At 36.8% G+C, this 18,340-nt stretch overlaps 1 long non-coding RNA gene across 1 annotated transcript; it reads left to right on the plus strand.

Moving 5' to 3' along the window:
- The first annotated feature begins 542 nt into the window (after positions 1-542).
- On the plus strand, positions 543-10,932 carry LOC140037691 (uncharacterized). Its single transcript, XR_011841677.1, has 2 exons — positions 543-10,038; positions 10,766-10,932. It is a non-coding gene; the product is annotated as an uncharacterized lncRNA (long non-coding RNA).
- The last annotated feature ends 7,408 nt before the right edge of the window (positions 10,933-18,340 follow it).

The following is an 18,340-nucleotide window of genomic DNA, read 5'->3' on the forward strand; positions in this document are numbered from 1 at the left end:
GTAATTTCATTTACTGTTTATTTTTTTTAGTTTTTATTTGTCGTGTTAGTTTTATTCGATTTTTAGTTTTTAGTTTATAGTTTTATTTTTATTTTTAAGTTTTTAGCGTAGAATTTCTCGGAAAAAAGAAGAAAAAGAAAAAAAGCTTTCAAAAAAATATGCTTTAGTTGTTTTGATTTAAATTCAATGTTTTCTTGAAAAATAATAAAAAAAAAAAGAAAATTGTTCACTAAAATGTGTTTATTTCTTTTAAATTCAATTTTGCAGCGTTTCTTTTAAAAATATTTCATTACGTGTTAAAAAATGAAAAAAAAAGAGACAGGCTTATGGACCTTGAGAAGCGTAGGATTATAACCTTTCCTCATTGTTTCTTTTCGGCAAAACGCAGATACAAAAATTGTTTCTTAGCTCATTTGCCGGTTTTTCCCTTCATTTATTTTACTCCGTTTGATCGCTCCACTTGGCCCTCATCTGTCAAAGCTGGAAGTTGAAGATGATCGGATGATCGAGGAAATGCGATGAGATGAGATTTGCTGAGGGCCTTTGATATCAGGTTTTTGGAGGGTTTAGCCATTCGGGAGGAGGATAAAAAGGAAAAAGAAAGAGACCAGAGGGGGGGGCTTCGGATGAAAAGAGGAAGAGGAAATAGAGAGGGATAGCCGGGAGCAAAACAAAAAGAGAAAGTCAGAGAGAGACGGACGAAGAGGAAGGAAGTAAATCTGGGAAATGGAAGAGAGTTTCTGTGAGAGCAAAACAAAGGCTGCAGAAAACAGGGCAGCCGAAGCTGCTGCACTCGCGAGGAGCCACCACCCCCCACTTCGTCGGAGGCCGCCGCCATCGGCACATCTTTGCCGAGGAAATATGTGTGGTAAGAGATCCTTTTTCTTTGAAATTCATTTTTCTGTGCAAGTTCATATTTGGAAATTTAAAACAGAGGATGATTTCTCGAATTTTCTTTGTGGATTGTCCACAATTTTGACCGAGCATGCTTTATGGATTGGTTGGGATATTTTGTTTTGTTTCCTGACAAAAATTTTGGGCTAGCTATGGCATCAATTGAACAAAAATCATTGAATTTTTCAATACCCGTCTGGTGTTTGATGAAATGCTCGATTGAAACCCGTAGTTTATCCCTTTTCGTGTCTCCCATTCATGTGACGTATATAATTTCTGTTATTTAAGAGTAATTTGATTGGGTTTGCTGATAATTTTTGGGACAGATTATAACATCAACTAGGCAAAAGGACAGTGAAATCTTAATGTCTTTCTTGTCCAACGAAATGTCAGACTAGAAATTCATCTTAAAAATGATTCATCTGCGGTTTTATGTGAGGAAAATGAACAAGTCATCGAGTTCAATTCCTTTCCTCCCATTTGAGAATCTTTGGTGCATGGCTGCCTTACATTTTGCCGTTCCTGTCGCATCCATCATATGCATTCGAATTAAGGTTGGGAGGGGAAGTTCTTGTGGGTTTCATTGTCTGATTGAGAGTGCTTGAATTCGAAACTAAATTTCTGATGTTGCTGACCGGAAGAAAGCTGAAATGGTACTTGATGTTAGTTTATTTGGTACATTTTTCATCGAGATGCTTTCCATCATGTCAAGTCATCTGTTTGTGTTGTGCCGTATGTTCATTACCTGATGTTTGTATGCGGGAGACAAAATTCGATGTTTGATGTTGAGTTGAGGAACTCTGTCCAAATCTGTGTTATGTGTTCAAATGTTCGCCGGGTAGGTGAACTTCTGTAGCTTCAGAAAACTTCGACCAAGCTGCCTGAATTTTTGTTTAGAAACTTGTGTTTTTCAGCCCCACTTTATCTTAGACTTCATTGGCTTGTATGTTCACATTTATGTTGGATGACGGTCTTATGAAATTTGGCGATTGTTTGAGTTCAAAGCTTGGTTTAGAACCATCACAAGCTTCCTGGTTGTTGAATAAGAAATAGAGAAAGTTGCAGCAGATTTCTTTTTTTTCAAATGTTTGCATGTTGTTCCAGAATTTTGCATGAGATTTTTCTAAATGTTCTTCCTGTTTGGATGATGGTGATTGTGTAGTTAGTCGCTTAGTTCAAAGCTTTCATATTTGGGTTTGAGACTTTAACTAAAAAGCAAGTTGTGTGTGCTGTTTCTCTTGTTGAAGTTTCGGTTGCTAATGGTTTGATAAGAGATGTTGCAGAAAATTTGTAAAACTTGGCATGAGGCTGCTTGAGCTGTTTAAATTTTGCATGTCTGTTGTCCGATTTTGGGTGTTTAAGTCTACAAGCTTTATGATGCAAAGTGAGAGAATTGTGTGATAGTTGTGTTTGGATTTGGCTATGTTTGAAGGCTGTCTTTGTAAAATGCTGGGTGGCCGAAAGCTTTCAGCAGAAATTTCTGCTGCAGAATGTTGTTTCTCATGTTGTTTTTCACGTCATTTGCATGAAGATTGCATGAAAACAATCTTCCAAAATTGCAATTTAACCCCTCAGCTTCCCCTTATTCTGCTATGGCCCAAAACTTGGAATAAGTGAACTAATTTTGTCATTTTAAGTTTAATCCTCTGTTTGCATATTTTATGTGACTTTGGGGATAGATTAATTTTTGATTGTGGGTCATAATTGCGGCTTAATAATTTTGTTGATTTGTTTATTTTGTTTGGTTTAATGAAATAAGTGTTTGGGCTAAGAGGTTATTTTGTGTTTGGGTTTAAAAAAGTTGTTTTGGTTTATTTTGTTTGTTTTTTCTGGTTTGGGCTAGAGAGCCAAAGCCCATCTATTTGGTTGGCTAATTTTGGGCCAAAATAATATGCTAGACCATTTCAGTACTTTGGACTTCCGATCGGGCCAATTTGTTTTGGCCCAAGAAATTAATAAAATGGCCCCATGGCCTAGTCCATTAAGAAACCAGAGAACGCATTTGCAGATCAGTCCCTGTACTTTTCTTTAATTTCATTGTGGCCCTGGATATTTTCAACTACTTTCAATTCGGTCCTTACTTTAATTGCAAATAAGTCCTTGAACTTTGTTTTCTTTAATTTTGGCCCCAAAATTTTGTCAATCTTTGCAATCAAGTCCTTTCTTCTCTTGACTTCTTAAATGTGGTTTGTTGACATGATTTAATTGATTCAAATTCATGTTTATTTTTATCCTTTGTGATTATTTGTCAAATAAATTGGTGCCTTGACCTTTTTTATTGTTTTGAAGCTAATATCTCATTTACTCGATTTCCATTGCAAGGGAGGTAACTTCTATATTCTTGCGTTATTTTTCCTACGTGCTCCAACGTGCTAAGTGAAATACATGTCTACTTTGCTTTCCTAACCTTTCTTTAATTTCTTTCATTTATGTCATTTACTTTTGCTTTTTATTTAAGTTATTCTTTATGGGGTATGTGTACACCTCTTGGCTTGTAATAGTTAGGGATTTAATCATTTTATTCCTTTTCCCCCTTTTACCCTAATGTAATAGATAGGGCTTGGAGGAGCATTCAATGAAGACCTACCGAAGTCATGTGCCTAGCTAGCAAATGTAATAGTTAGGGCTTTAATTGTCTTATGTGTCTTGCATGCTTAGTTGCTACGTGTTAATTTGCTTTGTTAGGACCTTGCATCTAGTCGAGCATGCTAAATGTTATGTGCTATGTGTTTATGAGTGTTTGGCATGTCTACTCGCTTTCCATAGCCATGAATGAATGTGATGGATGAATGTACGTTTCCACTAGTCCAACGCTAGTAGGAATTCATAGAATGGGCTAGTCCAACGCTAGACCCTTAGGGATTTCCCCTCGTTAGTACAAGTTTGCATGTTCATTACATGTCATGCATTCCTTTTAGTTTTATCATTTTGCATGCCCCCCGAACCCCTTTTCCCTCCATTTTAGGATTTTTGCATTTCATGCTAGTTATAGGGTTCATTTGCTTGAGAGTCCCCTTAAATATGGGATATAGACGAGTGTGGCTTTTTCTAAGCCTTAGCACGCTTGTATTCCCTCTATAAAAGGGCAAATTGAGTCACGATCTAGGTCTCCCCGTACCCAATATGCATGAATTCCCTAGGCTCATGCATTTCTAAGTCCACTCTATCATTACACTTTCACTTTTCCTCCCATTTGCACACGTACACCTTTTATCCCTTCACTTGCACACTTTCACTTTTGTCTCATTTGCACACATGCACCTTTTTATCCCTTCACTTGCACACGAACACTTTTCCTCCCATTTGCACACGTACACCTTTTTATCCCTTCACTTGCACACAAACACTTGTAAATACATTTGCACACCTCCACTTACATCCTATTATTTTTATTATTTTTCTCACTTCACATATCCTCACATTGCATACATGCATTCCATTCATTTGCATCCCACTCGCATTATTCGTGACTTCTTCAAAGGGTCGTTATTGGGCTTCACAATTAATGTGATTGGCACCACTCAACCTTTGAAGAGAAATTTCCCCCAATACCCCTAGGTCTAGGGTTTGCATTCATGTAGTGCATCCAAATGTAATAAATTCTTTGGTTAAAACAAGAAAATCTTTGATTAAATCAACGCAACTAGCCTTGGCTAGGTCAAAGGGGTGCCTTGGATTTTATCCTTGCCTTCCCCTTTGTCAAATGTGACTCCCGAACCTTTTTCTTTGGTTTACGTAGACTAGGAGTCGTTTAAAAAGGGTTTCTCACTACTTTTTCCTATTTTTCTTAAAAAATACATTTTTTTTAGGTGACTTGGTACACCTTAACTCATTATCAAGTGGCGACTCCGTATTTAGTTTTAAAAACCCTTTTTAAACTATAATTTTGGGTCAAATCGTCGCATTCTCAAAACCCCATTTAGACCCATCTTTCTTTTAAATCATGATTCATTTTCCAATCACAAAATACATTTTTTTAAACCATTTTATTTATTTATCAAAAAATGGGGCGCGACAAATGTCAATGCTGATAACTTACTTGTAGTCAACTCCACAAGTTCCAAATTAAGATCATCCATTTTCTTCCTTAAATTACACTTGGATGTACTCATACTTTTCCTATTCAAGGCACTAGCTATTTTATTAGCCTTGTCGGGGTGACAACTGATGGTTAAGTCATAATCTTTGATCAACTCTAACTATCTCCTTTGGTGCATATCCAACTTCTTTTGAGTGATCAAATGTTTTAAACTCGTATAAACTATAGATATTTCGCAGTGTTCACTATACAAGTAATGCTTCCATATATTCAATGCAAATATTTGGTGAATGGTTCTAAATTGCTTAGAAGGCTTCAACTATTGCAAGTTGTAAGTTTTAATTCTATCATTTTCATCAATATGTATTCCAAAACATTCTTATATGCATTATTATATATCACAATTCATTCAATCCAAAACACAAAGCCAAAATTGGGGAGGTAACTAGTTTTGCTTTAATTCCTAAAAACTTCTCTCACACCCATACGTCAAAAAAAAAAAAACCTAGCTTGTTTTGGTGTCAACCTACTTAAATGAATAGCTAATGGGCAAAATCCCTCAACAAACTTGCGACAATATCCACCCAAATCTAGAAAACTCATTACTTTAGTCACACTAGTTAGTCTTGACCCATTCACTATTGCTTCTATCTTCTTGGAATTAATAGAAACTTCCTCTTTTGAGATAATGTGTTCTAAGAAGGCTAAGCTCTTAAACAAAAATTCATACTTACTAAATTTGGCATGTAACTTTTCTTTTTTAAGACTCCCTAAACTTCTCTTCATGAGATGGTCCTTATAGGTTATCGTCTATAAAAATAACCATAGATCCATCCGAGGCTAAATACCCTATTCAAAAGATCCATGAAATAGAAAGTGCATTACTAAGACCAATGGTACCACCAAAAACTTACAATATCCATATCTTGTGTGAAAAGCACTATTTGGAATGTCCTCAACCTTAATCTTTAACTGGTAATATTCTAATATAAAGTCAATCTTAGAAAAAAATCCTAACGCTTTTGAGCTAATCAAATAGGTCATCAATACTTGACAAATAATACTTATTTTCTATATAGTCAATATACAATCTCATAGACCCATCATTTCCTTCATAAAAAAAAAAATCACTGCTCCCCAGGGTGATACACTAAGTCTAATAAATTTCTTATTCAAATACTCTTGCAAGACATCATATAAGGGACTTAGAAATAAGTGTTTTTTAGGGCATCAATTTTATCTCGAATTATATCTCACGATCAGGAAAAACTTGGTAAATCCTTAGGGAACACATTGGGGTACTCATTTACCATAGGAGCTTTATCAACAGACTATACTTTTTCTGGTGATATCAATTACATAGGTCAGATACTTTATTAATTCCATTCCTAAGCACTTGCAAACAAATATTTAGATTGGAATTTGATAAAATATTTAGATTTTAACGCCTTACTTGCAAGCAATTTCCGTGTGGTAATAGCAGATATCTTTGAATCCCAAACCTCCTCTAAAGTTTGATTTATTCATTTTTCTCCAACCTATCTAGTGAATCTCGTGCTTTCCATCCTACTTCCCCACTAGATACTGTTCATTAATTTTGTGATCTCATTATAGATGTTCTTTGGAAGTCTAAAAGCAAACATAGTATAATTTGGCATAGCCATTGCAATAGCTTTTGGAAGGACTTCTATACCTACAAGTCTCAACAAATTATTTCTCTAACTTTTTAACTTCTTGCCAACTCTATCCTTTACAAACTCCAATACCTAGTTCTTACTTAATGTGATTACCATTAGAAGCCCCAAATACGCATTCTTCCTAGTTGAGAATTGATAGGCATGGGTGTGTATGTAAAAACAATCTCTTCGTTACACCTCAAGTTTAAAATTTGTAAATTCATAAATATCCCACACACAACTACAAGTATACAGGTCTTGTTTGAGTATAAGGTATTAAAGGCCAATCCTGTAGGAAAGAAGAACAATTATCAACACTATTCAAACTCTTTTATTATTTAGACCATCAACAAATTGGAGAAAAGTAAAACTATGCTACAAATGTGGAAGAAAATAACAATGGAAAGCTCTTTAGGTCATGGCATCCCTAACTACTCAAGCATAATATCCAAACTTGTATGTATCTAAATAATAGAACCCAATACAAAAGATAAAGAGTTTGGAAAGAAGGAAAAACCCTTTCCATGTGAACTTTATCCCCTCCTTGTGAGGATTCATAAATTTACTTATTTTAAATTCCTATTACTAGCTTATTTAAATATTTAATTGCTCGTTTACTCTGAATATTTTATTTCAATTTTTTTAGACCCAATTACATGGAACTATGACTTACTTATATTTTTAAAATGACTCATTTCAAAATTTAATTTTTGAAAACTCGTTAAGTGAGAATATTGAATACGCGTTTGGAGTCAATAACCGATTCGAGAATACAATAAACTTGAAAAATTGGAGACTTGTACATTAGTCTTGAAATATGTATTTTTATGTTTAAGTGTTCAATTATTAGTTAGTAATACTATCGTTATAAGAATTTCTTAAAAATTCCACTTTATCGCGCACAAATCGGGAGTATGCGTTTTTGCACGCGCGATTAAATGAGAGACTTTAGACCTTTATTTTTAGACTATTAAGAGTGAATAATAATAGTATGATTGGAAGTGCATTAGAGGTTTAGTACATAAGTGAAACAAACCCGAGAGGAATCGGGCACGAAACGCGCGCGAACGCGCACTATTCCTAGTTGACTTTTGGGACACTTTTGGCCATACATTTAAGCTTCTCAAGGAAGCTTTATTTTCAGCACAACTCTCTCTCTCTCTCTCTTCACTTAAACAGCCGGCCATCCAAGGAAGGAAAGAACCAACATTTTTTCTTCATTTCACTTCTCAAAACTCACCCAAATCATCTCAAAATTTACAAACAACTTGCAAATCACTTGGTCATCAAGCTAAGCTGGGAAAGGAGCTTAATCTCTTGGGTTTTCTTGAGCTTAAAGTGACCAAAATTTTCTGCCTTAATCATCTAAGAAGGTATACAACGATCAACCTCTTAATTCTTGATTTATGGAAGTTATATTGCACTTATGAGCTCATAGATTTACATGGGTAGCTTTATATTGTTGAAAATCTTTTGAATGGGCTCTATGAAATCTCACAATGGACTTGATGAGCTGATTTGATGATATTTGATGTTATTTATGTTGGATTAGTGCTTAATCTAGTGAAAATAAGTTGTTTTGTGGAAGATAGCTCAAAGGAAGTGATAAGGAAATTTTTACCGTTTCTGCCCCTGCCATTTCCGTGCACTTTGGTGTACTTTATTGTGGTCCAATTGACTTGTTTTTAATGTAAATGTGTAATATAGGTTGTGTATAAAGTTTCCTCAAAAATTTACATGATTTGGACAAGTGAATGTTGAGATTTCGAAAATTTGCCAAAGCTGGAATTGTGTCCCTTATTACTCTGGTAGTGATTTTGTTTCGGCCATAACTCTTTACTCTGACGTCGAAATCGAGTGCCGTTTATGGAACTAGAAACTAGACATTTTCAGTTTTCCAATGGCATAAAATGCATGCCCTGATTCCACCGGAACGATCCGTATCAACCTTGTAAAATTGTCTGTTCTGTTTCTTGTCTGTACTGGAAGCTTTGTTCTGAGCTACAATTTGATGCTCAAATATGAGTTAGTTGTGGACAGAATTTTAAAATGATTCCTTCTAATAAATTGTACTTTTTTGAATTTAGTTTTCAATGCCACCAACTACGCTCAATTCCGAGTTGAATTTAGTGAGTTGTGGCCCGTTTTCAGAGCCGCCTTCACGAAAGAAAACCCTAATTCTGGACTGATCTATAGCTAATCTTGATTTGGGACTTGTTATTCAAAATCCTTGGTGTTAATCACCTATCAAACATATTTTGGATGTTTCCTAGACTTTGTTCTCATAAATGAATCATGTTTGAGAAATTTTCATTGGCCAAATGTTTGAGAAAAGGAAATCTAAAGTACAAGGTAGGTTTGCCTTGGAAATTCTTGGAACTTCAATGGTTTTGTTAACTGACTTTTCGTGCGAGTTTTTGCATGAACATTTACAGAGAAATAGCCCTTAGACGGTAGTGTAATACTGCTAACTTTGGTACCATTCCAAGTTCATTTAGATACTCAACTAAAGTACCAAAGCTCAAGCTTTAAACCTGAAAAACCCCTGTTTGAGGGGGAAATTTCAGTGACTTTGAGCCACTATATCTTGGTGCTCAAAACTCCAATTCTTTTTCCGCTTGTTGTGTTGAAAACTTTGATTGTAGCTCTAATTGAGTTCCAAATTTTAGAGGCTAGTTCGCATTGTGTGAATTTTGCCAAATTTCCAAACTTTGTTGAAAATCAACCCAAATCTGTTTTGGCATTCCAAAACGGCCACTTTGAGCCAACTTTTGAATATCTTCCATTTGGAATGATGGAAAGGTGTCTTCTAGGAACTTTTAGTAATTTGGAAGTAGTTTCCAACAGTACCAAATTTTCCAATTTTGGACTTTCAGAGAGTAAGTTATGATTTTTTTCAAAAATGCCCCTAAATTCGATAATTCCTAACCTTTTGAAAAATTTTCGCGTGGGAACCATTTTCAAAGAATCCGGCCAGTTCTTGGCTGGACAGTTGGCCGGATTAGTAGTGAAAATTGAAAAAAAAATTTGGTTGCTCTCTGTCTCTAATCCGGCCAGAAATCCGGCTGGATGTCCGGCCAGATCTTGGCCGGATTGTGATGTGTCCCTTCTCAGTCCGGCTTTGGTCGTTCGTTTGGAAAATAATTTACATGATTTCATACCTGCTTACTTCCATCCAATGATTTTAAGGATAAAAATCAGATTTTCTTGTGTTTTTGGACCCCACTTTAGAACCTTGATTTACAAGAAGATTTTAGGCTTGTCTTCACGATATTTTCTAGATTGTACATGTGTATGATCTTCCATGATATTTTAGATTTGTAAGTAATAGTTTATTAACAATTACTCAGGCACCCAAGAGGACCTTCAAGAGGATCCCACGGTGAACGCCTGAACCTTCAAGTGGACACTTCCTTGTTTCTTATATTGGTGAGTGTTAAGTGTATGAATACTTGATACATGTGTAATTGTTATAATTGATTGGAGATTTTGAAATTGGAGGCGAGTGTGTATTTTACTGTACTTGTTCTTATTTGAAATGAATGACCCATGATTGAAATGAAACGAATGAATTATGAATGACTTGATTGAATGAAATGAAATGATTGAATGCTTGAATGAAATGAAATGGTATGCTATGGCTGCATTCGTCGTTGGAGTGAATCTTCTCGACTCTCAAATATACATAAGGGACGCCCAAACTCATAGGCCGACCTTGGGACTCGAGCCGGCATGGGCTTGGTCGGGAACCTCGGTGAGTCATGAGAATTACATGATAAGCTTGATCTATCGGAGAGATCTCGCTTGGCATACTCGTGAAGTATTACCTTATAAATATCGTGCGAGTCCGGTGCGGTGGACGGTGGATGGACATGAGAAGTAAGCGGAGTTCTACGGATTGAAAATATCGACCCAGTTGATGGAGAGTCATCACGGGAAGATATACGAATGAGATTTGCAAAGCAAGTGGAAATTAGCTCTTGAGAGCTACCATATCCTTGAATTGTTTCTGTTTACATTTCACTGAATTGTTAATTACTCGAATGTTATTGTTTCACTAATTGATTTGGAATTGTTATTTGGACAACGTGCTTGCATGTGTGTTTCTTGGCCTCACGAGCGATTGCTCACCCCGTAGATTTGTTTTCCTTAACAGAATTGGACTTGGAGTAAGACTCGAAGAAACCCATGGGATGTACTTTTGTTTTAGGATTTCAATGTATTTGACTAGACCTCTTGGTTGTGTATATTTTGGAACTGATGTAGCTTTTGAGAACCCGATGTATGGACTGGATGGTTGTTATATATTGTTAAATTCGATCGTTTTCGCACTTTCTTACTTTATTTCGTGGTAGTGACTAGTATTGTATTAAACTTGAATGGAAATTGTACCGAGTCCTGGCGAGAACTAGACAGGCGTCCCGCGGATACCTTTTGGTTCACCTTATGGCGAAATGGGGGCATCATAGTTGGTATTAGAGCGCTAGGCTAGAGATCTATTTGGGAGTTATACTAGAAATCTTACTCTTAAGATTTGAGATAGGATGACTAAGTCACACTTTAAGTAATACTTGGGCAAGTTGGTGACTAAATTAGTTATGCCTTAAGTGAAATTCGTGCAAGCTAGTGATTAAGTTTCTAACTCGAAAAGTGTGATTGTTTTGCAGGGATGGATAATGGAAACGAGACTCCGGCAGCTAATAGGAATGGCCATGCTAATGGTCACGTAGAGTCTCCTAGGCCTATTTACTATCGAGCTCTTGGTAGAGGGGTTCGAGTGCGCTACTCGCCTTCTGATAGATACCCTTGCTGTTCATGTAGGTTGATTTTTGTCTATCCAAACCACCTTGTGCTAGTCTTGGACGACGAGCGTCGTCAGTTGGTGAACACCAACCTAGATTTACAGGCGAAGGTAGACGAGTTGAGACAGATCGTTAGTGCTCAGGGAGAGAGGATTACGGAGCTTGAGGAGGTACTGGAGAGCGAGGTGGCTACTGCTGCGGTTACTCGTGAGGAACTCCAGAGGACTAGGGCTCGACTCACTAGATTAGGTGAGGAGGTCCGTGATCGGGTTTCCGAGATCCTGGCCGATGCCACTAAGATGATAGATGGGGTGATGGATATTATTCAGAGCCCAAATCAGGAGGAGGATCCGGAGAAGGAACTTAAGGAGGAGATTCCCCCTAGTCATCCTACTATGGACTAGGTTTAGACTGATTGACCTTTTGACTGATATAGTTAGGATTAGCTGGGGTGATACGAGTGTTGAGACCATTATATTTTGCATGACTGTGTGGCCTACTTTTGAGACACTTGATTTTGCTTTAGTCTTACATGACTAAAAGTACTCTTATGGCACCCGTGTGCTATATTTTTTATGATTTCCCCCAAGACTTGCTAATTGCATGGATCTTGACATGCTAATGAATGTAAATTATTGCTATTTTCAATGTTTTCACGATTGGTTCTTGTTTTAAGTATTTTCTCGCGTAATTGATTCATTTCTTGCACTAGGCATACCTAGAATAATGGAAGGGCAAAGGAATGGTCGAGACCGTGGGCGAGGGACTAGACAGACCCAAGTTCATGGGATGACTAGGGATCGGCAAGGACAAGAAAATATTGAGGGTAATCAAGTAGCTACTGCCATCAATAGCATGACTGATATCCTAGAGCGTTTGGCTGATAGACAAGGTCATGGACCACTTAACCAACCTGGGGGACAGGATAGAGGAGAGGATAAAGCTTTAAAAAGATTCTTGAACTTTAATCTGCCTAAGTTTATTGGGGAACCCGATCCTGAGGTAGCGAAAAATTGGTTGGAGAGAATGACTAATATATTCGCCGCCTTAGACTATATCGAAGATAGGCGAGTGAATTTTGCTGCATTCCAATTTGAGGGAGTGGCTTGTGTTTGGTGGGACATGATAAAAGAAAAATGGGAGAGAGTTCAAACCCCTTGGATTTGAGAGAATTTCACGAGAGAATTTAATGAGAAATTTCTTTCTCCTTTAATTCAAGAAAAGAGGGAGAATGAATTTATCAAGTTGAAATAAGGGACACTTAGTGTAGCAGAGTATGAAAGAAAATTTACTAAATTTTCTAAATATGCTCCTGAATTGGTAATCAATGAGCGAAAAAGAATAAGGCGGTTTGTACAATGACTTAATGTGGAAATCCAGGAGGGTTTAGCCGCAACCCAAATCTCTACATTTATTGAGGCTTTAGAGAAAGCGCAAAGGGTTGAAAATGCGAGAATGCAAGTAAGGGACTTTCACAATAGGAAGAGAAACTTTTCTAATCGTACTTCTGGACAGACTAGTAAGGGTGCACAGCCTTCCAAAATAGGAAGAGGAATGGGAGGAATAAGGACTGTTGGAGTTTCAATGGGAGTTTTATCTAGAGGAGGTTGTAGTGAGTCGGTTCAATATAAGGGAATGCCTTCTAGTGGTTCGGTCGTGACGCATCAAGTTACTTGTGGGTACTGTGGTAAACCCAACCACTCTGAGAATAATTATTGAAAAAAGTCTGGAAAGTGTTTGGTTTGTGGATGTACCGAGCACCAACTCGCGAACTGTCCAAGTAAAATGAAAATAGGAGGTAGCACTCAAAGACCAGAAAAGTCAATCTCAAAGCAGACCAGTGCTGGAGGAAGCCGACCAAAGGTACCGGTTAGGGTTTATGCATTGGTCCATCAGCAAATACCCGATGCAACTGAGGTGGTTGAAGGTGTGATTCCTATCTTTCACCGCTTAGCTAGGGTTTTAATTGATTCGGGTGCGATACATTCCTTTGTAAACCCTATTTCATGGACGGAATAGATTTGAAGTCAATTAAATTACCTTATGACTTGGAGGTTAGAACGCCTACTGGAAATCAAAATCTAATCGCTAACTTGGTGTATAGGGATTGTGAGATCTGGATTGGAGAGCGAAAATTAATGGCCGATTAGCCCGTTACAATGCCCAGTTGAATTGTAAGACGAAAATAGTAGAATTGTGTATTGCGGGAGAGGCAACCCTGAAATGGGATGTAAGAGGTAGATTAGCCTCATCTGCACTTATTTCAGGAATCTGAGCAAGGAAAATGTTAAGTAAAGGAGTTCAGGGATATCTGGCTTTTCTAATCAACACTACTAGTGATAAGGTGAGATTGAAGGATATGCCTGTAGTGAAAGAATTCCCAGATGTCTTTCCTGAAAAATTAGAATCTTTACCCCCGGAAAGGGATATAGTTTTTAAGATTGATGTGACTCCGAGAGTAGCACCTATCTTTAAGACGCCATATCGGATGGCTTCAGCCGAATTGAAGGATTGAAATTGCAACTACAGGACTTGTTGGAACGAAATTTTAAAAAAGAGAGTGACTCACCGTGGGGAGCCCCGGTCTTATTTGTTAAAAAGAAAGATGGGAGTCTAAGATTGTGTATAGACTACCGAGACTTAAATGATGTCACTATTAAGAATAAGTACCCGTTGTCTCATATTGATAAATTGTTTGACCAATTGCAAGGGGCGGTAGTATTCTCCAAGTTGGATTTGGGGTAGGATTATTATCAATTGAAGATTTTAGAGAAAAATATACCTGAGACTGCCTTTAACTCGAGGTATGGACACTTTGATTTTTTCCGTGATACCATTTGGATTGACCAATGCACCTGTTGCTTTTATGGATTTGATGCATAGAATTTTTAAACCTTGTTTGGATCAATTTGTGGTGGTGTTTATCGATGATATTTTGGTGTACTCCAAAAATGTGAAGGATCACGAGAAGCACTTGAAAATTATTTTGCAAACCCTGAGGGAACATCAATTGTATGCTAAGTTTAGCAAGTGTGAGTTTTGGTTGAAAGAAGTGACATTCTTGGGACACATGATTTCTAAAAATGGGATAAAAGTGGATCCAACTAAAGTTGAACCTGTTTCAAAGTGGAAATGATTGGAAAACCCTACTGAGTTTCGATGTTTTATAGGGTTAGCAGGGTATTATCGGAGATTCATTAAGGATTTTTCTAGAATTGCTGGACCCATGACTGAATTAACCAAGAAAAGTGGGAAGTTTATATGGAGTCCTCAGTGCGAGGACGGTTTCCAAGAGTTAAAGAGACGTTTAACAAGAGCACTTGTGTTAGCTCTACCGAATGGGAATGATAGCTTTGTGGTCTACACAGATATTTCTAATGAAGGTTTGGGATGTGTTTTAATGAAAAATGACAAAATGATAGCATATGCCTCTAGAAAATTGAAACCGCATAAAGAAAATTACTCGACTCATGACTTGGAGTTAGCGGCTGTGGTATTTGCTTTGAAGAAATGGAGACATTACCTGTATGGAGTGACATTTGAGGTTTTTACCAACCACAAAAGCCTTAAATATTTGTTTTCCCAAAAGAAGCTGAATTTAAGACAGCGTAGGTGGATGAAATTTTTGGAAGATTATAATTGCACGATAAAGTACCATTCAGGGAAGACCAATGTAGTGGCCGATACTTTAAGTCGTTAAGTGCAAGTGGCTGGATTGATGATTAAGGAATTTCACTTGTTAGAACAAGTTAGTTTTTGGAATCCTACACTTGAGTCGAGAAAAGTAATTTTTAAAAATATTACAGTAAATTCCACTTTGTTGGAACGTATTAAAGAGACTCGGGAAAAGAGCTCTGAAGTTCAAAAGTGGGTGGAGAAAGTCAAAAAGGGAGAAAAGTCGGATTTTAATTTGGGGTTTAATGGTATATTGAGATTTCGGAATCGGATAGTGGTACCAAAAGATGAGGGACTTAAGAAGGAGATCTTGGAAGAGGCACACCGATCGAAGTTTACAGTATACCCTGAAGGGAATAAAATGTATCAAGACCTGAAAAGTTTGTTCTGGTGGGAGAGCATGAAAAGGAAAATTGCCCAATTTGTCCAGACCTATTTAATTTGCCAACAAGTTAAGACTAAACATCAGAAATCGTCCAGACTTTTGCAACCTTTAGAGATATCAGAGTGGAAATGGGAGAACATCACTATAGATTTTGTATCAGGACTACCCAGGATACAAAGAGGCCATGATGCTATTTGGGTGATAGTGGATAGACTGACCAAATCGGCTCATTTTCTGCCGATTAGTATGAGGTACCCATTGGAGAAGTTAGCTAAGTTGTATTTGATGAGATTATCGGTTACATGGAATACCTGTAAGTATTGTGTCCGATAGAGAACCGAGATTTGTTTTGAAATTCTGGCAAAAGATGCAGGAAGAGCTGGGACTAAATTAAGTTTTAGTACTACCTACTATCCCCAAACCGATAGACAGTCTGAGAGGACGATTCAAACTTTTGAGGATATATTGAGGACTTGTATTTTGAATTTTGGGGAGAGTTGGAGCAAATATTTAACACTGGTGGAATTTGCCTATAACAATAGCTTTCACTCTTCTATTCAAATGGCTCCGTATGAAGCATTTTATGGTCGGAAGTGTAGATCCCCGATTTGTTAGGATGAAATAGGTGAACGAAAAATCTTAAACCCGACTACAGTGCCTTGGATTGAGGAAGCTAAGGAGAAAGTGAAGTTAGTAGGACAGAGGATTCAGACCGCACAAAATCGTCAAAAGAGTTATGCAGATTATCAGAGGAAGGACTTAGAATTTGCGGTTGGAGATCTAGTGCTTCTTAAAATTACACCTCTAAAAGCAAATTTAATATCTAGAAAAGGAAAGAAATTACAACCGAGATTCGTAGGGTCGTGCAAGATTATCCAACGAGTAGGAGATGTGGCCTATAAGTTGAAATTGTCATTAAATTTATCTCGGATTCACAACGTTTTTCATGTATCTATGATTAAGAAATATCATCCAAACCCTTCTCACATTTTGCAACCGGAAAGTATTGAAATTGATGAGATATTGACCTACGAGGAGAAACCGGTAAAGCTTCTAGATCGTACGATGAAGGAACTGAGGAATAAACGGATACCGTTGATAAAAGTTCTTTGGAGAAATCATGAAATAGAGGAAGTAACCTGGGAAGTCGAAGAAGCAATTTGAGGAAAATATCCAGACCTGTTCGCCGATTAAGGTAAATTTCGAAAACGAAATTTTCTTAAGGGGGAGAGGATGTGAGGATTCGTAAATTTACTTATTTTAAATTTCTATTACTAGTTTATTTAAATATTTAATTGCCCGTTTACTTGGAATATTTTATTTCAATTTTTTTTAGACTCAATTACATGGAACTATGACTTACTTATATTTTTAAAATGACTCGTTTCAAAATTTAATTTTTGAAAGCTCGTTAAGTGAGAATGGTGAATACGCGTTTGGAGTCAATAATCGATTCGAGAATACAATAAATTTGAAAAATTGGAGACTTGTACATTAATTTTGAAATAGGTATTTTTATGTTTAAGTGTTCAATTATTAGTTAGTGATACTATTGTTATAAGAATTTCTTGAAAATTTCACTTTATCACGCACAACTCGGGAGTACGTGTTTTTGCACGCCTGATTAAATGAGGGACTTTAAACCTTTATTTTTAGATTATTAAGAGTGAATAATAATAGTATGATTGGAAGTGCATTAAATGTTTAGTGCACAAGTGAAACAAACCCGAGAGGAATCGGGCACGAAACGCGCACGAACGCGCACTATTCCTAGTTGATTTTTGGGACACTTTTGGCCATATATTTAAGTTTCTCAAGGAAGCTTTATTTTCAGCACAACTCTCTCTTTCTCTTCACTCAAACAGCCAGCCATCCAAGGAAGGAAAAGAACTAACATTTCTTCTTCATTTCACTTCTCAAAACTCACCCAAATCATCTCAAAATTTACATACAACTTGCAAATCACTTGGTGATCAAGCTAAGCTAGGAAAGGAGCTTCATCTCACTGTTTTTCTTGAGCTTAAAGTGAACGAAATTTTCTGCCTTAATCATCTAAAAAGGTATACAATGATCAACCTCTTAATTCTTGATTTATGAAAGTTATATTGCACTTATGAGTTCATTGATTCACATGGGTAGCATTATATTGTTGGAAATCTTATGAGTGGGCTCTATGAAATCCCACAATGGATTTGATGAGCTGATTTGATGATATTTGATGATATTTTTGTTGGATTAGTGCTTAATCTAGTGAAAATAAGTTATTTTGTGGAAGATAGCTCAAAGGAAGTGAAAAGAAAATTTTTACCGTTTCTGCCCCTGTCATTTCCGTGCACTTTGGTGTACTTTCTTGTGGTCCAATTGACTTTTTTTTTTATGTAAATATGTAATATAGGTTGTGTATAAAGTTTCCTCAAAAATTTACGTGATTTGGATGAGTGAATGTTGAGATTTTGAAAATTTGCCAAAGCTGGAATTGTGTCCCGTATTACTCTGGTAGTGATTTTGTTTCGACCATAACTCTTTACTCTGACGTCAAAATCGAGTGCCATTTATGGAACTAGAAACTAGACATTTTCAGTTTTCCAATGGCATAAAATGCATGCCCTGATTCCACCGGAACGATCCGTATCAACCTTGTAAAATTGTCTGTTCTGTTTCTTGTCTGTACTGGAAGCTTTGTTCTGAGCTACAATTTGATGCTCAAATATGAGTTAGTTGTGGACAGAATTTTAAAATGATTCCTTCTAATAAATTGTACTTTTTTGAATTTAGTTTTCAATGCCACCAACTACGCTCAATTCCGAGTTGAATTTAGTGAGTTGTGGCCCGTTTTCAGAGCCGCCTTCACGAAAGAAAACCCTAATTC

Source organism: Coffea arabica, chromosome 3c (genome assembly GCF_036785885.1).
Source record: "Coffea arabica cultivar ET-39 chromosome 3c, Coffea Arabica ET-39 HiFi, whole genome shotgun sequence".
NCBI classification, from domain to species: domain Eukaryota; kingdom Viridiplantae; phylum Streptophyta; class Magnoliopsida; order Gentianales; family Rubiaceae; genus Coffea; species Coffea arabica.